Source organism: Anopheles gambiae, chromosome 2 (genome assembly GCF_943734735.2).
Source record: "Anopheles gambiae chromosome 2, idAnoGambNW_F1_1, whole genome shotgun sequence".
Lineage (NCBI taxonomy): Eukaryota > Metazoa > Arthropoda > Insecta > Diptera > Culicidae > Anopheles > Anopheles gambiae.
This window is the reverse complement of record NC_064601.1, coordinates 92,643,477-92,669,218: the sequence shown is the minus strand read 5'-3', so window position 1 is coordinate 92,669,218 and position 25,742 is coordinate 92,643,477. Positions and strand designations below refer to the sequence as shown.

The window sequence follows — 25,742 nt, the reverse complement described above, 5'->3', positions numbered from 1 at the left end:
GCAACAGCAAACACAGTAGTCTTTGGTGGTCGAATGTAAACTTGAGGCGCAAAAATGTTTTACTTTCTAAGCTAAATCGTCAAGAGCTGGCGAAGAATCGGATTGAAAATAGCTGCGCCATAGCAGCGGAGGACTAATGGAGGTGTGGACAAGCGCACGGTCTGACATGTGCCGTAGGTCGTGAGTTCAAATCTAATCTTGGAAAGGAGGTGACATTTAATTTCTAATAAAGCAGCAAGGTTTGGTGGTAGTTTGAAGATTTGGCGTTTGTAGTAGTAAATTCTAGAAGAAGAAGAAATTGAAAAAAATGAAAAAAAAAAACTTTTTAACCTATAAACATGACTTCATACATGTCTATAAAATGAGAGCTAAAATGATAGTGAATAATGGACGTAAATATTATTAAACGAGACAGCTTCAAATTACCACTCCTTTGTACCCACTCTCCACAAGAGCTTATTGTTGGGCACGTGCATTGTCCCATGAGAAACCCCTGATAGAAGAGCCCGAAACAGAACACACACTCTCCGACCAGTACCAAGCAGATACAGGGGATTACTGTGCAGAGGTAATCGACCGCGTTTGGGTTGGGGTTTGTCCCGGAGGTGCCCAAAATACAATCAAAGGAAGACGCAGACGCCTTGTTTCTGGAAACGTTTCGGAGAACCTTGTGCGATAAAGGCATTTTAAGTTGTGGGCCAATTTCTTAACCATAAAAACCGAAACGGCATATCGGAAAAAAGGGCCATCGTGTGGCAGCCTGGTGTGGATTAAGTACCGCGACCGCGTGTGCTGTGGAGGGAAATTTGACCGAACGGGATATGCGGGCTTGCCAAATATCAAACCATCGCAGCCCCATTCGAGGGGAAAAGCGGGCGATTTTTGCTGCAACCAGAGACAGCCGAAACAACTTGCCCAAGAAAGTTGGTGGATAAACGGAGCGAAATTTGAAACACACTTCTTCCGAAAAACCCCGGCTGTAGTCTGCGTTATAGGTCGGTTGTTTTGAAGACTTTCACGCGGCTTTAGCGCGCACTGGGATGGCGCAATGTTCCAACTTTAAATTGCAGGGAGCGGTGAAAAATGACAACAATTTAACGTACCATTAAGCTTTGTCATCCTCGTCCAGCTAATGGGCATGTACCCGATGCCGATGGACATCGTTTCTCGCAGCGTCCAGCTTCAATTCACATCGCTATCATCCATGTCCATGGCTGTGGTTCATCGCCGCAAAATTGAAATGGAAATGCTGTGCTTGCAACAAGAAGGGCGAATAAACACAGGTAAAGAAAGATATTTTTAGCAACTGATTGGATCCAATCAACAAACATCAACGAATTAATAATCGTAATGCGATGTTGACCATGCGTAGGTGGGCATGTTTTTTTGTATTTTCACTCTCCCCCCTGCACAATAACAATTAATAAATAATTACCATCTCTGTTGCAATTTTGTCGCATCGCAACCCACTCACCGCACTTATATAGCGCTTTTGTGAAGTGCGCCCTCAACCACAACGCACCCAATGTGTGTGGCTACAGGGTGAACAAGCAAAAAAAAAAAACAAAAAAGAAAGTAACACAAGCCTTGCACAATGATGGCCACTCTCTGGACTCTGGACGGGTACTTGCGCGTGAAGTGGGCATTGAAATTCATTAATCAAAAATGCAAACCTAATGAATGTTTGCTGTGTGTGTGCACTGTTTACCCTTCTTTCTACATTTCTTCTCTCTCTCTCTCGCGCTTTTCTGTCCCTGCCTTGTTTGGTGGTTTAATTATGTTTACCCAATTATTGAGCGAGATCAGTTCTATCGGGTTGAAAAAAAACGCGAAAAGTTGAAAATCAACAGGTTGAAAATTAAACGCGCAATTCGTGTTATTGACTGGTTTGAGTTGCTTTTTTATCCTTTTGTTTGTGTTAATATGTACCGGTAGGGTGCAGGGTGGGGGGGGGGTAAAGGCCTGATAACCACACCATCATGCAGACCGCCACCCACAGCTAGATGAAGTTGCTGATTGTAAAATTAATGCAAATTGTCGCCCGTCCATCAAATGGGGGGGTGGGTGGTTGGTTAAGAGCGACGATAGAAGGTGGTCTCGTTGACCTTTTGCGTACCTTGCGTGTGGCACCATTTCCATCGCTTTAAATGATGGGGGAATGGAAGTAAACGGTTTAAGCTTTTTTTAGTGGAAAACAATTCAACTTTAATCTTACTTTAAACCGCCCTGCTCAATTAAAGATGCATCTGTGTTTTTTCCTTTCTTCAGCACTATTTGCGAACGATTTGATGCGTAGTAGTCGTTTAGCGCAACGTGTGTGACGCCACCATCGTTCGCTGCTGCACCACACTACACACAGGCCAAGTGCGCCGGACAGCAAATGGGGTGTGGGTGGGAATAATTATTCCGCTAATAAATTCGTGATTAGTGTTGATTGTTATTGCGACCACCATTATCCCAATTACGTGCACTACATTTATGTTCGATGTGAATTTTATGGTAATACAAAACGTGGAACCGTGGAACTGTCCCAGCCCAGCGCCTCTTTCAAAGCTGATGATGATGATGGGAGTACCGAGCTTACTACTCCCAAGCAGTGGTGTGTTTAGTGTGCAATAGTTGCAACGGTTGGCAACAGTGCGCGAAACTACCGGAACGACTGCCACCGCAATTCCACCGAAACGAGCAGACCATTTGCGTCGCGGTATCAGTTTTCGTCTCGGTTTTTTTCCGGGGTTGTTTTTCGCTTCCTTCCTTGCGCATCTAAATTGAGGAAGTCGTAAACGCGAAGATGATGACGTTCTCTCGCAGTGCAGTGAGTGGCGATGGGCGGCAGAGGCAGAGTGGGATTTTTTATTCGCAACGGCACTAATGTTTCCCCCCCACCCTGTTTTGTTGAGAATAAATGTTTGCATTTTACATTCGTCCGATCGTCTGCTGCTAAGGAGGAAAGAGTCTTTGCGGTTGGTTGCTTTATTTGAAAATTTAAACCCATCAAACGGCACAACATTCCACCAACAAGCCTTACACATTGTCACAACAGCATTGTGAGAGAAGGGAAGGTTTATTTTTTGCATCTTTATTTTTTTTCGCCCCACTCCCAGACCGTTCGAAGTAGGTCAATTAAGCTGGTCGTCTCTGTGATGTCTGATTGCACAACCCGGGGATTGTTTCTTGCTGATCTTCTTGCTTGTGATGCATACAATAATAAAAGCAACAATGGCGTGGAAGAGAGGGAGCAAGGGGGACAAAATCATTAATTGCAGTTCACCCACATACCAGAATCGTTCCACTTTAGAGCATCGACGCTGCCATTGCTGGGGCTTGTTCGCGCGATGCTGCAGCCCGAAACCTTTTGCACCGACCGTCCTGTTTCGCAGCGATTCAGGTTTCGGTTCTGTTTGCGCTCGATGTAGCATGACTCAGATAATTCTCTGTCAAATTGTCCCGCCGCTTGCGGGCAACACACACACACACACTGTGTGTGACCGTGTGACATACATGCCCGGCCCTCTCCTGCTGCTGCTCGGTTCGCCTAGCTCGCTTCGACGGAATTCATTTCAAATTCATAATCATACACACAAGAGGAGCTGCAGTTCATTTTGAAGAGAGCTAGAGGGGTGGTGCACACAAAACAGCTAAAATTCAATTTCATACTCTGTACTAGCACGCTCTATACTAGAAGTTATGCTAGGAGGATGCAAACAAAACAAACAAAAAAACCCCATCAACCTCCGAGGGTTTGTGCTTCACTCATTAAAACTCACAAAACTGCACACCAATGGCAGTCAGCAGCAGCAGCAGCACATAGAGAACACGATCCTAACACATGCTCCCGTCGCCGCCGCCGCCGCCACCTCCCTTGTGGGGTACGCACAGAGGGAGCCTGTTTGCATAAAAAAAGGATGTCGTGAAACACAAAGGGCTGCCAAACGGGCGGATGTTAAACACAAAAAGGCGAGTGGCGAGTGTGTGGAGTGTGAGAAGGTGTGTGGTTGGCTCGATTGTACGTTTTGTGTTTGCCGTTTCGTTTCATGTGCGCGCTTCGCTAATTTGTATGGAAAGTTTTTCAATCAGACTCTAACAACAGCTGCTTCTGGTGCTGTTTGCAGGGGGGGGGGGGGGGTTTTGTACACAAATTTCAAGCCCTTGATATACTTTTTTTATTCGCTTGGTAACTTTTTTTCTTAGGTTTTGCTTCACAATAATTATAACACATTTTGTGTATGTTTTGTGTGAGTATCTGACTATAATGAGTGCGTGAATTGGTCTCGAAAAAAGAAGAAAAACAGGATTGCGCTCGATTCTCTTTTTACTGCAAAATCTTTGAGGTTAAACGAACTCCTTGAACATGGGTAAATGTTCGTGTTTAGCTAACGATTGTGTGTGATTATTAATTATTCAAATGTACGGCTCCAACATCCATCTTAACTCCGTGCTGAAGTCGTCGATTTTCTCGTCCAATATTATGACCTTGTCGATCATATTGACCGGGGGGTCAGGGCCAGCTGAGCAAAAAAAAATCTAATTGTAATCGATAAACCATGTTTAAGCAAGGAAAAATACGAGTCGAGTTTTGCTCTGTTTTTGGGTCCTGTTTTTGAGAACACAAAAAGTTGAAGACATATTTGCTGAATTTAATATGAATATCATCAAGTTGCTGCACTGTAAAGCGTATTTTATGAGCTACCGTTTAAGTTTCTTCGCTTGCTCAGTTCAATTTATTAATATTATTCCTTATTTGCATCACCTCTCTTTTCACCTCCCACAGGTAAGTTCGAAGGCGTACGTCGACCGTCAAAGTAGTGCGACACGTCGGCCAGGCTCGGTCAACCCTTCAACGATTCATCCCACGGCACGGCCTTCCACAAGTAAAATTTCCTCATTCATTCCCCACAGCCGCCGCTTGGCAGTTTGGTAAGCGTGTCCAATACACCTTGTAAGCTCTTCGCAAAACCGTTTGCCCACTCAGCCACTTTCGCAGGCACTGAAGTGCTTCTTGCTCAACAGCGCTGATTGAATGGCGCGAAATTATTCATAGAAATTCGGTACGCTGCCATTCTGGCAGGCCCTGTGTTTCCTGCTCCACCACGGTGCAATCTTATCCCAGGCGCGAGGGTCGCTCTGCACGAAAGAGCCCAGCAATCCGACTTGCGAGTGATTGAGAACGACGGCGAGAGAGAGAGAGAGAGAGAAAGTTATTATGGAAAGGTTCACCATAGCTTCCACTACTATCGAGACTTTCAAGGGTTGAACCCCTGAACTTTACCCGTGGTTTGCCCCGAGGTCTGATTGGTCTGGTTCGGTACACATGCTAGGCTGTGCTGGGGCCTAAAATGGTCCGAACCGAAATAGCACCACCATCGAACTTATTTGCATACTTTTGTGTAAATTTTGTGGCAAAGAAATAACCTGCTTTTCGAGCAGCAGCAGCAGCAGCAGTATGCTAAAGTAAGGTTGTCTTGTTTAACGTCCTGTCGATGTGGAGGGTAGGCAGAAGAGTTATTAGGAACAGCTCGGCTAGAAGGCAGTACATGTCGAGGATAAATTTAGACCCTTCACGGCCATGTTTGGGGCGAACGAAAAAGGTAACTGACAAGTTGAACCAGATTCGAAGTTGATTGAATTTATTTCGACCCACTCAAACTTCAAATTAAGAAGAATTCAAGACGTCGATAATGCTACGTTCACCCTGCTTAGACAGTGAGAGCAGTAAAACAAAATCGCAAATGTTTTTGTTTGCTGTTGTTTGATCCCAACACACGCGGTAGTTTTATATTTCACACGAGCCCGGTTTTACGGTGGCTACGTGATGTTGGTGACGAACAGTTTCTTTTCTTATCGTGTCAAGAGCTCTAGCCGAAGTGAGTAGGATGGGAGAATAGTGGTAAGGCTCTGGTGTGTGTTGCCTTCCTTGCATTTGGATTCGTGGCCGTGTGCGATGTGTTCCCGCTTTGGTACTGGGCTTTGGACCTGGGTTTACTGCTTCCGTCATGAAACTGACTGTTGATTAAGGGCAACAGGCAGCTTTTGCTGGGTGTGGATGACCGTTACTCATAAAACTGGACGTCACACGTTCCCTGTCTCGTGGCTGCATATGAAGGTTTTGCCAAACGTGAAAGCAACGAAACCACGGGATCGTTGACGTCAGCGGCTATAAAAACTGCACAAGACAGTCCGCTCTCCGGGGCGTTATGGTACACGTGCAGATAATAATCACCTGACGCTTAAGATGCAGAAGAGTTTGTGTTGTTATTTAATAGCCAAGTTACTTACAAGGTATGAAGCTTCAAACTACAAGAAACAATCGTTCCATATGACTGGCATGACCAAATCTACAGAGTCAAGCAAAGTGAAATGATCATGCAATGATTCTCCTGAGAAGATCAATCAAGATATTTTGTTCATATGCATACAGCGATTTGATAAGGTTCTGAATACTGGAACTTCAAACGTGTCCTCAAGATATCATAAACACCTTACGTCACTTATACGTTTTTCATCCTGAGGACCATTGTTACCTGGTTGATCAATTGATGAACTTCCAAAATTTCAGGCTTATGATGCACTTATGTTTTCCAATGATTTAGTTGCCATATCCTAGTAGTATCTCGAGCGTTTCATCCTTAAGTAGAGGAATAAACTCTTCTAAACATCTAATTTACAAAACAGATAAGATATATCCATACTCCTCCTGGATATAGATCTTTTTGGGAGCCAAAGATTCTTCTGAAATTGGCATTCGATCCTGTTAGGCTATGCCGGATCTTCAAAACTAAGGTTATGTTTTTGTAATTGGCTGTAAAACTTGCCGTAATAGGCCATTATGTCATATCAGATTATTGATAAACTTACTATTACATACGTATCTCTGATAGTTTCCATCTATCTTCCCAAAGTATGAGACAAGGTTAAAAAAACATCGTAACAATATGTCCATCTCATTCTCCAGAAAAGACTTCCAAATTTGAACAAACAAAAATTCTGTAGGATCACCATATTATCAATGTTTGCAGAATATAGTTAATTAATTATTCACCCCAAATAAAGCGTATCTCTCGACTAAATATGGCCTTTTAATCTGCACCAACACTTGTGGACGATACTGCTCCGTGAACTTCCTGCTCCATACGTGCTCGCAACTTACTCTTCCAAAGCGTACAACAGGAGACCGCTCACACCTAAACTTCCTGCACGTTCTCGGCAGAGCCGGGCAGCATCCGAGATTTTAATCAACAATTTAAATTTTTGCCTCCTCCGTGTAACGCCGCCCAAGCTGTTGAAAGATGGGACTGTGGGGCCTTTTCCTGCTCGCCATCACCATCATCCGCAGCGTGTGTGCAGAGGTGACCGTGGGATATACGGTCGGCTGTTCGACCATGTGGCTCGTTGGTATGTAAATGAAGTGCGAGTTGATGACGTTACGGACTAGCGAGGCCTCAAGAAAGGTGGCCCGGGTCAACAGGGAACAACTAAGAAGCGCCCTAGACATCCGCCCGTTAACACGCCGTGTTGCTCACCTGCAGGCTCTGCTCCGTGGCAGGCTGTGGCCATCCAGCTATGATTGAGGCACACCGATTAAGGCACACGGAGGGGACATTTATTATGATCAACTAAAGAAGATAGAGCTCACTTTCAATTTCTCTCGTTAAAAAAAAACACACACACACACACACAAGCACTTCACACCTCACCGTCACCGGCAGGTGTGTCCGCTCCCATCGTTCTTCCATTGCAGCTCATTGACAGAGCACCGGGGCCACACGAGAGCACAAGTGCCACCAGCGTTTATTCTCGGGTGCGGTGCGGGCTGATGCCACGCTTCACGACGATGATGATGGGCATCGTCACGTAATTGAAAATTAATTTTCTTCAGCACAAGTGCTATCGTCCCTGGCTCCTCGGGTGTGCCCAGCATCCCCTGTTATCTGTCTGGTGGCTTAAGATGGTGCTTATCCTGCCAACGGGCTCCAGCCCCGTTGCTGCATGGCGGCACACTACTGCATGGTAAATGGTAATAGCGCGCAAAGTTTTATGCTTTCAAGTGGTTGGCTGGGCCGTCACCGTCGCCTTTTGGTGGCAACTTTTGCCTTCCTAATCCGACGACTGCTGGCAGCAGCAGCAGCAGCAGCGGCAGAGCTCATTAGCCCGCAGTGTGGCACTGTTTCCCTGGCGTTTGACGGAGGGGCAACGATAGGATTCGGAAGACGCTTTTTATTGTTAATTGCGTTGGTGAAGCTGGTGAAATGAGAGAAGCTGGGTGAAGTTTGGCATCTAACGCGTGCGGGGGGAGGTCGGCCGGGGAATGGTAGGAGCAATTTTCGCTAACGTTTCATTTCGCTTTAGCTCTTTTCACTCATTCCGTTTGCGTTGCCTGCCCGGCATTGCCATCAGCATTATGTTTCAGAACCATTGCCGTCTTGATATTTGTAAGCAAGTGTCAAAAAGGTTAATAAGGCAACCGATTGTTTGTGCTGTTGGGTATAAGTTTTGTGCGCCATTTTCCTTAAAGCGGTTAAAGTTGTACGCTGTTGATGTTGGCTGAAGTGTTTTCGTTTTTTTGTGTGTATTCCGATTGAAATTATTTTTAATTAATTTTCACTTCAAATTAAGTTCATGTTGTAAACTCCCAACAAAAATACAGCTCTTCGCCTTAATTATGTCCGTCAAAGCTTGTTACGTGTCTCCAAGATGCATTTCTTTGCATTCCCACCTCCCCCAGACACACACACACACACACACACATTGCTGCTCTACTTAAACAACACCGTGTGAAGTGTGTTACAAGATTTGCAAAAATGTCACTCCCGTGTACGCGACGCGTCGCTGTCCGTAACGTTGATTGGGCTCGAAAAATGTGTCACCGTTTAGGGGGCATCCGAATCGCAGCCGTCCATTGCACAATGCGCGTTCTCGACCGTGTGGCTGTGTATATTGTCACTTGTTTGTTCTATTCGGTGTCAGTTATAGAGAAGAACAGCGGCAAAAAAAACCGAACCGAAACGCATCAATGCAACCTCTCCCGGTCGCGGTGCACTGCCATAAAGAAGTTGTGTCAGGGAGGGCGAACAACAACAAAAAAACACGAAACGAGCATAAAGAAACGGACAGCCATTCAAATCATCTAAGCTCTATTTCTTGTCTGCCTCATCTGCACCTCCCCGGGGAATGCGGGCGTGTGGCAAACGGTAGCGCACGGCCACCGTCAGGTTCGTTTGTTCTCGAACGTGTGTGATGACGCAGTGTGCGCGCGCGTTCGCACTTCAGTGTCACTTACTCAAAACGTCATTGGAAGCGTGTCTTTATGTGTGTGTGTGTGTGTGTGTGTGTGTGTGTGTGTGTGTGTGTGTGTGTGTGTGTGTGTGTGTGTGTGTGTGTGTGTGTACTTGTCACACGGCATGATATCTCATCGAGATCCTATGAGCAAGAGACACGGCCGGGCGTTGCGAGTGCGGAGGTTTGCTCTCGTTTGCCTCTTGTTGTTATGATTTTGCCCTCATGCTCACAGACGAACCTCCGATGATGGCGAATTGTGCAAGTGATGATTTAAAATTAATGGGTTAGTTCCCCGTGGCAACGGTTCTCTTCCTACATGGGGAAGGATGTCGTGCAAAAATCTATACTTTCACCCTAGTCGTCTAGTGTAACATATGTGCGGTGTGCGTAAAGTTGTCCCACACGCCGTTTAATTACCCCGACCAACACAATGTTGCGCGAGCGTTGCGCAGCTATTTTGATGACTTTCAAATTCCTCTGGCTAATTTTGTAATAACATCGCGTTTGAAATATTTTAAGTGTTTCAAAATAGCGCCAAGAATGTGGCGTAATAATTTATGCTCACTATCAATGATATGTTGCATCACTACACATGTACCAACCACAGGCTCTACACTCCATCAACACCGGTTGATTATTATGATTGTCTGCAGATTTAAACACATTCAAACACATTTGAATTCCCTTCTGATGAAGCATGAAGCTCCTAAAAGTTGTGCTTTCCTCCCGCTCAGCAAAGAGTATCATCTCTCCAACACCTTCTCGATGGCTTCCACTAATACAACCTGAGCATGCTGGAAACTGTACCACCAGAGCATCATTACGATTACCTTTCCCTACAACAAAAGCGATAAGGGGAAACAACTTTGCTTCATTTGTGATTTTGTGCCGCCCCGCCCAGGACCTTACAGGTGTATCAGATTTCTTCTTTCCCCCGCAACGGAACGGGGTGGCGATGTACATCTCGTTGTCTGTCGTGTAACGCAAAGGGGAGCGTACATACTCTCTGCCACGAGCTCAATTATCAGTTTCGTTGCTGCTGAAGACGATGCGAAAGGACTGGGAAGAACGTATATCCCCATTCCCCCCATCATCTTTTCCAGCTCGCCGCGGTAACGAGAGAGAAAGTGTGAAGATGATGTTTCTTCCCATCAGGACGCTCATGATGGACTCGTGATTTGATGTTCTTTTTTTTCTTTTCTTTCTGCTACAAGCTGCCTACTTACTGCCTCGAAAAGGAGTCGATATGCAAATTTAATTCTCTTGCATCCGCACTTGACGCTCTCCTCGTTCGGTGTGCTTGCTTTGTGCCGCACGTGTGCCGTACATTTAGACAGTGCCTTGGGAATATATGTAAAAATATCTTTGAGCCTGCTGGAATGTACATTGTGCGCAAAAAGGGTACAACGGTGTACGGTTTAACTTGACTGTTTCGTTGAATTCGTATTATTTTTGTTTCCCAACTCTTGTAAAAGTGCTCATTCTTGCGGGAATATCTTCTTGAAGCCAGCAAAACATAATTCCATCCCCAATGCCTCAGTCAAGCCTTTTTGATGGAAAACATTTTCTCTGTTCACCCCCGAAAATCTTATATACACGCACCTGTCCTCAATAATCTTGATCCTTTGATGCGTTCTCATCAGGAGCACGCGCGCGCACCCTTTGGCCCAGCTCCCAGCCGCAACCGATAACAACGTTTTCCTCCCAGCCGATTAGAGCGCGCAGAGCAACAATTATCATTGACGTCATCGAGGCAACGCAACACAACCCTCCACCGCTGCGGCTCACATCACATCATAGTTCCCTCTCTTTCCCGCACGTGTGCGGCCGATCCACGCCCTGGTAGCACTCGTTGGCAGATTTCTGCTTGCATGAAGGGATATCATCAAGAAGGTGGCAAGGGAGGAGAGGGAGCAGTGGTGAAACTGGGGTATTAAACCAAGTTTTTCTTCCCTCGTTTCCACGCACTCTCTCTCTCTCTCTCTCACGCTCTTCCTTTTCTTTTCTATTAAAATTCTGACCTGCCCTGTGAGAGAAGCTGCGGGTACGGAGAAGCAGCGAAACGTCACAACTATGACGTCATATACAGCCCGGCGCTGCGTGGGGGACGTGAGGCGACGGCCACCACCCGCTTCGGCAGTGTGTGTTGAGGAAGGGCGGTACGGTTTCGGCCGGATTCTGCGCACTGCACAACAACCGCTTTGGCAATGTTGTGATCCCTATTTGCACACTCCCTCTCCCTCCCTCTCTGGGGGACCGCACTGCACCCGCCCCAATGGCAGACACCATGAGTGTGCGAAAAGCACATTCCTTTCCGCGTGTCCGCGTGCGTGTGTGCGTTGGTGTTTTGCTGTACCGAGCGAATTGCCCTTCGTCCATGAGCTGTTTTGTCTTCACCTTAACCATGACCACCTGCTACCGTGAGGACATTCATGCCGTCACCACGGTGTTATGTGTGTGTGGCGTGAGTGAATTTGCAGTTCTTGGGAAGAGAGACACCCTCACACATGTGCACACACAGACATAAACACACACAAAGGTAGACTAAAAGCAAGAGAGAAAGTGCACACAAGTCGTTTAAAACACTAGTTGAGTTCTTCGCCATTGAAAATTCCCGAATGTTCTCCACTCCCTCGGTTGTATTTTTCGATCATTCGACTTTCCGCATCATCTCGCCGCATGAGAGCCTTAATTTCGTGCATTTGTGTCTTTAATTTTGATGTTGTTGAAGATGTCTTCTTGCAAAAACAAGTTGTTGTCCCAATTGTAACGACTGAATTGCTGCTGACCGTTTTCTAATCAAGCCGGGTTGATTCCTTTTGTTTCACAAAAAGTTATTCTCACAATCTCTCAGTATCATCAGTACCAACCGACTCACCGACTCACAGCTCCATCTCACTCAAAGCTTCGCTCAGTTCTCACCAAGCACGGCCAAGCATCATTACCAATACAGGCTTAAGGGAGCGGAGCCAGGATAATTGTACGCACTCTTTGTTTTCTGGCAAAAACCGGTGTGTGTGTGTGTGTGTGTGTGTGTGTGTGTGTGTGTGTGTGTGCGAGTCAATGTGTGGGTGTGTTTGGATTATGTTTTGCCATGCCGCTCCCACACAGTCGCACGCCACAGTAGTTTCGTTAAGTTTTCACACAATAATATCCTTTCCCCCCCCCCCTCCGTATTCGTTTACTTTCTATCGCACACACTCACACTCGCTCGCTCGTTCCCCACCCCCCCTCCTGTTCTCCATTGTCTCACGCGTGGTACCCTGCCGCTTGGCGCTATGCGTGCGGCATAATAATGAAGGCCCCACCTTAATTTTGGCCGATTTTTCCGAACTTTGTGCACGAACGTGCCTGAAACCGCACACGCGGTCCAACGGTGATGAGATTTTTGCTGCCACACACACATACAAACACACACTTTTCCCCTGGTTTGCTGTATGGGTGGGTGCTGTGGCTCGTTCGATAACTGCCTGCATTTTGAGAAGGTTTTTTAAACGATGGTATGATGAATCTATCGAGAACGAGTTGTGATGAAAATTGGAGCACTTTGAAAAGTTCTTATGATGAAAGAGCTGATCGATCGTTGATTGGACTGGTATCGTGTGACACCACCGTTGTAAAGAAAGCAAACGGACTGAAATTGTTAAAACATAATGTCTTTTAAATAAAAAAAAAATGGAACAAAATTTTACCTCTTTTTGAAGTACTATAAATCGTTCACTGATCATGTTGGCGCAAAGTTCAAACAGCTCATTCAGCCCTTTTCCCGCGGCTCCACGACACACTGCCCCGTGTTGATGCGACCATTGAAGCGCTTGATGCAAATTTCCTGCAGGACTACGTACGCTTCCTCGGCAAGGCTGAAGTGAGGCCAGAAACGATATAATCCATTAAGGAAGTACGTGATGATCCTGTATGGGTAAACATTAGAGCTAGCTAGAGCAGAGGATGAGGCGGAACAACAACAAAAAAAAAAACAGACGCAAACACTTGTCGACGCACGGCGTTGGTGTATGAACACGTGCCATCCCGTTTTTGAGCGTGGAGAATTTTTGGGAACGAAAATAATCGATTTCGTTTCCTCACACCACTGTTGTGCTCCCGTTTAATCTTTGCAGGAAGATTATTGCTTTGGTTTCTTGTGCTTTTTCTACTCCGAAACCGATTTCTACCCCATCCATATCCGGCGAGGCGATGTGTTTAGGAACATAAATTTAAGCAACAGCCATTACGATACAGCCCGATAGCCCGAAATCGAACACGAAGATAAGCCAAAGATGTATCTCGATGGGTGTGTGTGTGTGGAGGCGCCGTCATTCATGCAGAGCGATAGGAAAAATTACGCCCGCATTGTAAGCACGTGTTAATGGGATATTTCCCCCAGCCCCGTGAGCTCAATCAAATTTTCCCCTTGCACATAATTGGCTTCCGTTCAGCGGCAGAAAATGGACGATAAAAAAATCACACACACACACGCACACTTTTTTGCTTTTATGGATGAATAATTATTTGAAAGAAAGAGAAAAAGAGACCTAAGCCCCTTTACAACTGCCATTTATCATACGCTTGCTAACGAGGATTAGCAGTAGTGCATTTGCTGTGTGTGTGTATGTGTGCGTGTGTGCAAGTAGACGCAGGAAGGTTTTAGGCTAATGGCCAATTTGCTGTCAAACCTGTTCTGTCTGACCACCACGCGACAAGTGTCAGCGAATTAAAGTGTTCGTTCGGCAAATCCTTCGCCTGCTGGGAGGTTTTCTTGCGCCCGTGCCGGTCGGTAATGTGTCCGCCCTTAATGCCCGGTCTGAATGTAAAAGCGGCTTATGACGAAATTCCTTCCCTTCAACTCTAATCCTGCAAAACATGCAGCATCGGAGCACCGTGGACCGGGGGAAAACGGGAAGGTAAAATGAAAGTGAAAATACCCAAATAACCAGAATAAAGAAATTGAGGAAACATGAGAAGCAAAAGTAGCGAGAAAGAAAGAGAGAGAGAGAGAGAGAGAGAGAGAGAGAGAGAGAGAGAGAGAGAGAGAGAGAGAGAGCACGTTTTAATGCACTTGAAGTGTGATCAATTTTCAAGAGCATTTGCAACGAGACGGAACGGATTTACTCGATTGGCGATTAGGGCGGGCCTTAGTTTCCACCGCGGCGACGATGACGATGAATGTGAGCGTATTTTTAGTTCGGCGGTAGGTTCAATGTCTGCACCGAAGCTATTCAAACGCTGCTGACATTCATTTTAGGATTGGTATGTTTTTTTTTTGGTTTGCTGTTTTGTTTTTCCTTTTTCCTGCTATTCATTTGTTTTCTGGGGATTCGAAACACACTCACTACGATCCGATGACAGCAGTAGCTGCATTGTGTTACGCCTGGCCGGGTTCGTTTTCATTCGATTTCATTGCCAGTTTGATACGCACGCTCCATTTGTTGTATCGAATCAACCGAAACCGGTTTTTGTGCGGCCGGTTTACCTTGAAGTGCCTTGGTGCGGGGTGGGAGGAACATTTTCAAATCGAGGTAGATATTGCTTTGAAGTTCGAGTGTTGTTGGAGGAAAAAAAACGTTTTATTAAAATGTATGAATTTGAATCTTTCTCATCAATAACCATGCGTCTCCATGACCATGCGCCTCCATGACCATGCGTCTCCATGACCATGCGCCTCCATGATCGACCCACTCCTCGCAAGAGCAACCAGGCGTCTCCATGTGCTTACAAAGTCCCCAATATTATGATCTATTTCCGTTGGAGACATCACATAATGCATAGATTTACCCTGCCTACACTACCAATTAATCAATAGCCTTGCCTTTGATCCGGTTGGTTGAAGTTTGTTATTATTGGGGGTGCGTTTGGGACGATGCACGATGCGTCACTTCAAAGCGCAACCGGGTAGCAAAATAGGCTTAGCCGAACCACTGGACAGTATTCCAATGCCGACCAGCTTCCACAGCATTTCAGCACGCTGGCCGTAAAACTATAAACACTACTCATGCGGGCTATAAATATTCCATTCACCATCGCTTTCAAACCCGCCCCAAGCAGTCTTCCAGTGTGCTGGCTTGAGCAAAAAAACCCCCCGCTTTCAATTGGGTGGCCTGGCTACCGGGAGCATGTGTTCAGCAAAACTACGCATCACAGCATTCGATGCCGTTGGCAGCAATTATTGTCATAAAGTTTTGTAAATAGAAAACAGCCGTGTCGTTTCGTTGGCTTCTTTTTTCCTCCCTGTACGGCTCGCTGTACGGCAAACATGCGGTTCGAGGGGACCACTTGTTGTGCGGGAAAAACAACAGAAGAAGGAAGTGGTGAGTGGCGCACACGTGCGCGGTTTGGAGGGAGAGATCACATTAGCAAAAACTACAAGTAAATTAAGAACCTGTGTGTCTCGGTCGTAGAAGAAGGTTACTCGCGATCGTTTCGAATGGTATACGATCGTTGGGGCCCGTGTGTGTGTCAAGGACGATACATGGGCGACTGTGGTCTGTGCGGCCTCTGCACTGCTCCTTCGCTCGCTCTCTCTCTCACATGGTGAATGAGCAATAAGGTGGTTTATAGTACTGTGTCACACGCTACCATCTGCAGAAGAAGATGGAGGGTTGTAATCTTCTGGGACCAAACAAAAAAACACAGGTATAAATACAAATCTCACTCCATCGCACTCACACACACACGCAAGCAACACGTCACTTCGGATGTGACACTCGCAGACGGGGGCAAAAGACCAAACGGGGAGGTGAAAGTTTAACACACACTCGCTGTTGACGTCGTCAAAAGCAAATATTGCCCGGCTCCCTTCTGTGAGGTGATGTCACGAGCGACGGCTTTTGCTGTTGTTGCTTCTTTCGTGCCTCACCCATGTCGCAGTTAGCTGTGTGTCTCTGTGGGGACACCCCACATACACATCTGTAATGCGTAGAACCACCCGGTCACCTCCTCGCCGCCCATGGCTGGGTTGTTCGTGCACAACATCCGATAAGCGATTCTCACTCGCGAGAAGATCACAGATCACGCTAAGCCAGTGGACGACGGAAGGTGGGGGCCACTGCCTTTGTTGCCAGCGTCGATGACGAAGAGGACGTCGGCTGCAGCGTTTGATTGATGCGGATGTTGAAGTGAGGTTTTATAAATAAATCCACCCGCATTCTCCGGCGTGTTTGTGTGTGTGTGTGTGTGTGTGTGTCTCCAGTCGCCATGTGCAGCACATGTTCTGCTGTCCCTTCTCCCCTTCCAGCGCACTACTTTTCCCTCGCTACCCCCGGGGTTGGTGGCGGATTTTGTTTCAAAGTGGATGATTCAAAATTCAATCTGGTTGCAAATATTTGCCCAGCTCCGTCATCTGCTCCGCGTCGGCGAAGGCGACGGCATGGTAACGCACAAATGTGTCTTGGCACCGCCCTCTCGCCGCGAACGCCCCTCGCAGCATGCGGGAAATGTATGATGCATTAGCCAGCAAGCGCTGCGAGGATGAGGCGGGTATTGATGGGATCCATTTCTCGGGGTTGACTTCTGGTGTCGGCTGATGGGCTGATGGGAAAGGCACGGCAAATGTATGGAACGCTTGTAATGGGATCGGGATCGGTTGTTTGTTTGTCCTTATTCAATTAATGCTTTTTTTCCTTCTTCTTAGGAAAGGCAGAATGCCAAGGGACGGTCAAGGCCAATGAGGATGAATGAGCACACATTGATTTCTTGCAGTGCAAAGCTTTGTTGAATGCGTTATTTCACCTTTTTTTTTGCTTAAATGAATTGTTGCACCGGTTTGCAATATTTCATGAGTTTGGAAATGTATCACCTGGCATTCACAGTTGTGATTAAACAAACGCCCACTGTCTAGGGGAGGCGAAGCTGCTTCAGCGTACAAGCTCATTAAAACTAATGCTTCGGCGTAAACAAATGGTTTTTACCGACCTTCATACCGCCATACCGCTGTCCCGGGTTGCCGCAAGTTGTTTTCCCACACCGCAAGACGAGAGCAAATTCTATAACCATTTATCTTCCTACCCCAACAGCAGGAAAGGACAGATTATGCGCGAGACAGCCAGCCAAACCACGGTTTACCGCCAGTGGCCGAGACTTGAAACTTCTTTCCTTTCTCGGCCCAGTCCCGTACCGATTCCAAGATTGAGCACGATTCTTCCGCACAATCGTAAGATAGTGTGTTGATAAACAAAACAATTTATCCGTCCAAAGAGAGGAGGGTTTGTAGTCCTAAGGGGTGCAAAATGTTCGAATTAGTTCATGTTTCAGTGACACGCCATCACACAAAAGGGGTTGGTTTGAGGTCGGCCAACGGCCAACCAGCGCTGTTTTACTTTATTTTAACGACGGAAACTTCCGGATGGTGTCCAACACAGGGGTTTTGTTTGGCTCATCACAACGGGACGCGCAGTTTTCACCGATTAAAAAAAAAAAACACCACGTGGAGGGAAGAGGACGCACACGCACTTCGATTAAGCACAGCTGGCGTCGGTTTAATGAGTTGTGAGAAGAGCCAACGGTGTGAGATAAATTTAGTCCCCTCGCCCCAGACTCTCGCTTTACGCGTTTCGAAACGCCGCCAGCTGTTTCGAGGTTGTTTTTTCAACAACCCCTCCCGTGTGGTTGGCACCCCTCGGGGTGCCGTCTCGGATAGGGCAAGGTTTTTCTTTACGATATGGTGTTGGAGAGGGGGGGGGGGGGGGCTGGTAATGTAAGGGCGTCGCCGACCCAGCGCGATCGCGTCAAAGTCATGGCGATCAATTTTCGATTCGAACGGGCGTGGCTGCAGGTTCTTGAACCTGACATTGGCCACCGGTTCTTAAATTAACATTGGCAAGCGAGTGGGATCACTTGTTGAACACACACGGGTGGACAGTTTGTTTCTTAGACTTTGTTTCACAATGGTTTGCGGGTGTGTAGCACAATGTAGTACAGCGCTAAAGATAGGACACTGAGTGTACAAACATGTCTAAGTGGAGTGCATTCATCTGGGTCCTTATCGCGTAATACACATACTGTAGTTGTTCACGTAGCCAATGTCGTGTTATCAACAGTATATTGAATGTAGGGATTAGTTTTTATTGACCACAAATCATCGCCACCCTCTTCTTTATGCGCAAAAGCAGGCAATTAGACTTGTATCGATTAAACCAGACTCGATAAGATAACGGCTGGCCCTGTTTGTGTAGCAAAGCCTACCACTAAACCATGATTGCCTCGTATATTTCCATCGATTAGCAGCTACTCTTTTGCCGGCAGACGCTGGAATGAACTGCTCGTTGATGGAATATTTTCGTCGGCCGTAATAAATGGCGCTTATCCAACCTGTTTCAAGCTATATTACTTGTCTCTTTCCAAAAGAAAAGTCCTAATTGAGTGCATTCTCTTGAAACGTTGCTGAGCGCAACACGACGCGACCATTTGTTCAATTGCATTTCACGCGAAAGCAATTGAAAATTGGTTACCCGCTCCTACCTGTCAAATGCGACCTACCGGGGTTCTCGAGCCGGTCACGCAACCTCGGCACATGGATTAGCGCAATTACATTCACACGCGAGGAGCTATGGCGTGGTGTCTTTTGCGAGTGTAGTTTTTGAAGCTTGCGTCTTCGGAATTTCATTTTTTTTCCAGTTTCCTGCTAGCTCTCTACCAGTTGAAACTTTTCACACGCAATTGGTTCGCTTTGCATGGTGTTTCTATGGCGTTTGCAGTCGCTTTTTTCTCTACCACACGTACGGGACGAACGGGCATGAAATAATAATCATAATCAACTGGTTTACGTTGCATAACCGGTTCAACTGGTTGGAGCATAATTTAAAATGATTTTGTGTACATTTAAGCTACCCCCCCTCGTGTTCACATGATACGTTCACACCGGCGCACGAACGGAGCCGTTGTGGTGTATCACGTGACCCCCGGACAAGTGGTGTGAATTTTTAGAAAGCACCTCTTTTGCACACACTGCCGCATTTCCCCACTTTCCCGATGTGTTGTGCTTTGTTGCAAAAAGACATGCAATTTCGAAACGATGTTTCTTTTTCGCACATCCCCATTTTCACTCCACCGGCGGCCGAGGATGGGGTGCAAATAATGTGAGCCTATATGAGAGCTGGCTGTGTGTGTGGTGTGTTGGGGTAGGCACAGCCAGGAACGCGCTAAAAATGAGGGTCCACGTTAGGAAAAAAAATCAAACTGAACAAATAAGGGAAACCCACAACCGCCACAACAACAACCACCGAATCCACCTCAGCTCAGCGAAAGTTATGAAAATGTACAGTCATCAGGGGGTAATGTGCAAATTGTTTTAGGCATGTTCACGATTGACACGTACAAACGATTTGAAAATTGATGAGCTACGAGCAACACGCGCAGCGCAGCAGCGGTTTTTTTTTTTTGCTGCTGCGAGAAAGTGATTTTCCTTCACTCCTCTTTCGTTTCGGGGTTATTTTCTGGAATGCTGTAATGGAACAATCCTTAAAAAGAAAGGAGAAGGGATATTGTGGTAGGTAGAGGGTTTTTTTTGTGCTACCACATAGGAATTTAAATAGCCCTTTTTTCAAGCCTGGTGTTGAAACGGCTCCGTGGTGCAGTGCACAAACGTACCAACTAGTATCTGATGGGATGGGTACAAATTTCTTATTTGAATCGTAACAGATGACAAGCGCTTAGTATGGTTTATATGAGACGCACGTGAGCCGTTATACATGGGAAGAGACAGAGTAAGAGAGGCCATAATAAAAGAGGTCATTACAGGGCTTCCCACGATTTATTGGTTGGTTCCCAGCAATTTTTGGTGGGTTCCCATATTTTTTTGGTGCGTTCCCACGATTTTTTGGCTGTCTCCCAGAATTTGTTGGTCCAATTGTATTGATATCCAATCGGAAGATACCAATAAATTATGGGAAAAACTAAAAATCTATGGGAACCCACCAAAAATTGATGGGAACCCACCAAAAAATCATGGGAACTGACCAATAAATCGTGGGAAACCCTGTATTGCAAAAAGACAATATGAAATAACAAAGCCTGTATTTTTGAAATGTTTGCTGATTTCCACTATCACATCTATGATACTTTAATCAATAGAAATCATTCAGCTGTTTTTAAGATACACATCTTCCCCTTTTATTGGCAATATTTCGATTTAGCTTCACTATTTCAGCACCACACACAACATTAACTTCGCTCTGCCCTCGTCTTTCGGCGAAAAATGAGTGCGATTCGCATCAAACACACTCCTACAGTTCTTTTAGCCGACAAATGAGCCCGTAAAGTAGTTCCAAAAGAACGATTTCTCCCAAGCAGCCTTTTTCTATACCCTCGCTGTCTTTGCCAGACCGAACCAATGAACGCCGCTGCTCCATCGGAACGAAGCTAACTAATGCCCACACATAAAGCAAGCGACTGGCAGTCTCTGGCCAGTGCGATAAATTGGTTTCTGATGTTTGCATTTTTGCCGTCCAGATTTTTTTTTGTTTGTCCAATGTTCACGCGATTTTAGCAGAAGGAGCTCGTGTTTGGCTAGTTGGTTTTTGCTTCTCCGCTTGGTTTGTGCGATTGTTTGCTTTCACGGGTTTTCGCAGACCCCTGCGGATGCCGCGGGAACAAGATCTTACCACGGTGATTGTTGTTATCTGCCCATAGGGTGTGTGTTCTCTCTCCTTCTCTCTCTCTCTCTCTCTATCGGTATGTATTCGTGGTTGTTCAGTGCGCTTAACTTGCATCCATTTATTTATCGGCTTCAGCGTTGCGGCGTTTTTTGTTCTTTCTTACAGGCAGAATCTGGTTTGTTTTTTTTCTCTCCCTTCGGTTCCATCCTGCAGCACTGGTAGGTCACGCGTTTGTATCGGTGTTTCGGTCTGCAAACAACTTTTTATGTAACAGCTCGTTAGCCCCCTGGAACTGAGGCCGCCAACGAGACAAAGCAACAGCGAGAGAAGAGCCATTCCGATAGCCTTATCTGCTGAAGCTCATCATCCCCGGGCACCACCGGCCGGGTTCTGCTGTTGCATAAGCATTACCGGAGTGGGATTTTTTTGTTGTCACAAGCATCGTTAGCTAATGCGTTTGGTACTTTTGCTTAGCAAAAAAAAACTATGACCATTGCTTTTTTCTAATCAAGCAGTTTTAGTGGTGTGTCACTCTAGGAGCAGCAGTTCGCTTTATCGCAGCAACACATTTACATCTTTCAGCTGCACTGGTGTGTGTACCTTTGGATGGATTTATCGATAAGCGTTGTCGTGTGTGGTTTGGCATTGCATTAGTAGCACTGGGATTAGCACACGGTTTGGAAAGTTTAAATTTACAGACAACTTTAAGGTATCATTTAATATTCAACAGAACGAACCGACAGCAAATGGGGAACATTCACAAACAATTTTGAAGACGGACTGTAAAAAGAGTAACAATTCCGTTCTGTTTCCCCCCTCGACCATCCTAACCGCATATGTCATGAGGAGAGCACTTAAATTCTGTCCCTGCGCCCCGTCCCCCGAGGAATTGGGGAGTGCGTTTGGGTACACGTTCGATTGAAATTTTCCATGGAAACGCACGGGTAGCCGCCGCCCTGGCGTCTCCAATTCCCACGGGAGTCGCGCCGCGGGCCGTCCAATTGTGTACGTTGTTTAAGTAGAGAGAGAGAGAACGAGAGAGGGAGAGAAAAAAAACGAAACAGTCTCATCTACCCAGAACACACACAGAGACACAGCTACAGAGCGTGAGGTGTAATTTTCTGTTGATTCCTGCCGCGCGCCTGTTGTTGTTGCTGCCCCATTTGAACGGAACCACATTTGATGAGGCCACGACGATGATGGTCACCGGTTGGATGTATATTCCGGTGAGCTTATCGATTTCCATCCAATAAATGCCCTCGCCCAACTCCACACGCAACCAGGGGAGAGGGGGGGGGGGGTGTTTGAGGTGTACATCGTAAACTACACCCGCGGCTTCCATTCCCCCCCCTCCCCCCTCTCACATTAAGCTGCCGGGGAAGTGAAGTAAAGCCACACACACAGGCCTTAAAGGGGTTGGGTAAATTGGTTGAAACAAGTTTACGAAAGCGGTCTCCATTCCACGGGCAAAAAGGGGTATGAATGGGAAAGTAGGGGTACGGGGAAAACGACGACCTGTTTTGAGGTCCTTGGACCTGTGTGTGTGTGCAAAGGGGGAGGGGGGATTCGTAAGAGCACGAGCAAGCGATAGAGTGTGAGCCCCGGGCCCCGTACGACATTGCCTAACGCTTTGAGCGACATTATCGTTTCTCACACACACATACAGACACATACACGGTGTGGTATTGTTTATCTCACGCAAAAAGCCAATCGATAATCGAAATTACTCAAGCCGGTCGGTATGAAAATGGGGACCCACCCCGGGGGGTGTGGAAGGTTAATTATTTTGTAAATTGGAATTACAGTACATCACACTGGCACAGAAGTGCACAACGGTACACACAGAGCGCAGGGGGCAGGTCCGGGACACCAGGCTTTTAATTAGGTTTGCATTATAAATTATCTTGCGCGTTTTAAAAGCATGGCCAGTGGCAGCTGCAGAAGGATTGCAGTGTATCGTTTTTTAAATGTTATTAAAACGATGCTTAGAAGTAAAAGAGCCCCTTTTCTTCGCTCGATAATTGAATCGATCAGTTCGCTCTTTCTTTCCACCCTCTTCACACACATGCTCAAGCCATGGCGATGGCTCCATTCTTTCTTTTTGTTCTTATGTATGTTCAAACCACACTGGCAGCAGCATGGCCTTTCTCAGCGGGCGTCTAATAGCCGGGCCTGCTCGCTTTAAACGAACGCAACGGCGCAAAACACAACCAGGCCTGTGACAACCTGTGCAAAAGGACGTCCCTTTCCGCTTCAAGCTGCCCATTATGACAGCGAAACATGCATCGGTTAAAGGGCTATCTATCTTTCGATGTGTGTGTGTGTGTGTGTGTGTGTGTGTGTGTGTGTGTGTGTGTGTGTGTGTGTGTGTGTGTGTGTTTGTGTGTGTGTGTTTCGTTGGCGCTACGCACATTGAAAAAGGGAAGCTGTCCAAAACAAGCAAACAACCACCGTACGGCGGCAGCTTGTCTCCGCTCCTTTGGACGGGGGCGAAAGTTGGCGTGGCGCGTGTGAAAGATAGACGAATGATGAAAAATTAAACCTGTCAGTGGTGAATGAAAATGGATATCATTTTCTTCCCTGTGCCTCGGCTGCTCTCGGTTGTTGCTAGCTTCACACGCACAGCTGAGCGCACCGACGCGCGCTTGCTGACTACACCACCAGTGCCCGATGCGGTGATGAAACGCGTTTGTGTGTTTCGGTGTGGTGGTTGGCAAAAAGGACACTCTTCCTTTGGTGTTGTATTGGCTGCGCATAACGTTTGTCTTGTTTTTTTTGTTGTATATGCTGCAAACGCGCAATGTGGTGGTTGCTTGCCTCTTCTGTTGCTGGGGATCTATATTAAAGGCTATCAGTCTTTGGCTGCAAACGACACACGTGCTCGGGTGGTGGTTAGTGACGTTGATAGACGCACACACACACGCGTACGGCTATTTCTGGGTTCAGGCTGTGTGTGTTTGGAGCTGAATGGCACATTTCTTATAAACGAGATTGAGTTTTTGCTCTTTAATAAATATGTTTCGTGGAACCAGCTACTACTGCGGAGGGGAGGGGGAGGGGAGGAATCGACCGGATGGATGTGTGTAGCAGCGATGCCATTTTGCACCATAACCTTTCGGGGGTTGAAGGATGAAGAAGAGTGTATTATATTAGTTTGTTAGCGCCCCCAAAGCACCTTTTATTAGTTTTCTTCTGGCTTATTTTGGGATAAGTTATCACTGCCGAAGTGTTTCTGTGTACGATATATAAATATGTTATTGAACAAACACAGTGGCTTAAGATCAGTCTCATAACAGATTCGAACTCATGGCCTGTGTTGTACAAGATCAGCCACACACACCGAAACCACGGGAACTGCTAGGCAAATGTGACGCTAAAACGCTGTTTAGTACTAAATGTAAGCTTGTTTAGGAGGAGCAAAAATTTGCTCAAGCTTTCAAAAACCTCAAGCAAAAAGCAAAATTTGCAAAGCTTTCTATGCGTAAACAGTAACAACAAAACCGTTCGTCGCCTACTTATTAAAATGATCGTTGCGTTTTGATTGAAACACGTTACGGTGCTCCAGCATTTTGTTAGTCGAGTGACAATTAGGAAATTCTGAAATGCCAAAATCAATCACGCTCCAAAAATCGGTTTTCCATAACGGTTTCCCCATTCGCCAAAAACGGTACAATCAACACTAGGCACTAGAAATTACGGAAACGCGCAGTCCGATCCAACGCACGACTGCAAATTAAATCGATTCGGTTCGCCGAACGTAGCCCCATTTTCTCTAAGCGTTAGATTGATCCCTGTGTCCAAGCACACCGATGCTAGTTTCATTCTTCAACCCCGCTTCACTAGAGAGCGCCCTCTTGTCATAAAAAGGGGTTCGCTGCTCATCAAAAATCTTTCCCAGCAACGCGGGCGCAAACCTTTCACCGCACCAGGAAGGAAAAGGGCAAGCTTACGTTACTCGCCTGCCAGAGACCCAACATTACACGTCCCTCGATTCCTCCAACCAACCCTCCACCGAGCAGCAAAACATGCGCAGTCGAACGACGAACCAATAAACTTTTGACAAGGAAAGTGCCCGGCGTGTGAAGAAACACTTGGAAGAGGGAAATGATGCGAGATATCCTGCACGATCCTGGAAAGCCCGTTGCGTCACCCCCAACCCCACCCACTTCTTCCGAGGGGTAGGGGAGGGGTAGAACGTGCACCTTATTGTCGAGACGTTTTCATTAAAACTTTACCGAAGCTCTTATGCAATTGGGAACAACCGCTCGATAAGAAAGGGTCCCAAGCACTCCAAGGCATGGTGCTGTAGGTTGAACTCCACAGGCTGCTGCACTTGTGTTTCCGGCAGTGTAGTTATGATGCGTGCCGGAGCCGGGGGTTGTAATACTTTACGTTCAATCTGTCTGTTAAGGACACTCGATGCACACTCGACAAACTATATACATTGCCAACCGACTGGTAAAATCGTTCTTTATTGAATCTTGACTAGACATACAAGAACTACACACACACACCGATCAAGGGACCAAGGGCAAGTGTAGACCATCTGTTCTAGCCGTGCCCGGAGTACATCGGGACGTTCGATATCGTCTCATAAATCGAACCACGCTTTCGAAGGGAAAGGGAAGTCTGTTTTATTGCAGTACGTCAGTACTTTCCAGCGAAGGGGCTGTAGCAATCGAAACGCAAGCAGCGAGTTTAGGGAATTTTATAAGAAGCAAGAGAGGAAACGCCCTCGCACCCTCAAACCGAACTCCTCCATTGAATCATCCCGTGGCGAGTCGTTTAACTTTGACCTTTGAAGTTTTGAGACGCCGGTTCGGGAAGTTTTCATGCTCTACTCTACCGTTATTCGCCAGCAGAACTTGTTGAAGAACC

General features: G+C 46.5%; 1 protein-coding gene across 14 annotated transcripts in view; it reads left to right on the top strand.

Annotated features, from left to right (window-relative positions):
* The window catches only part of LOC1276592 (potassium voltage-gated channel protein Shab), a 98,293-nt gene that overhangs the window by 28,691 nt on the left and 43,860 nt on the right, over nt 1-25,742 (top strand). Inside the window, exon 3 of one of the 14 annotated variants that reach the window (XM_061652686.1) lies at nt 4,772-4,917. The exons of the other annotated variants lie outside the window; for them this stretch is intronic. The gene's annotated coding sequence lies outside the window, so the exon portion shown is untranslated. The remainder of the gene's footprint in view (nt 1-4,771; nt 4,918-25,742) is intronic. 14 annotated transcript variants of the gene reach the window in all.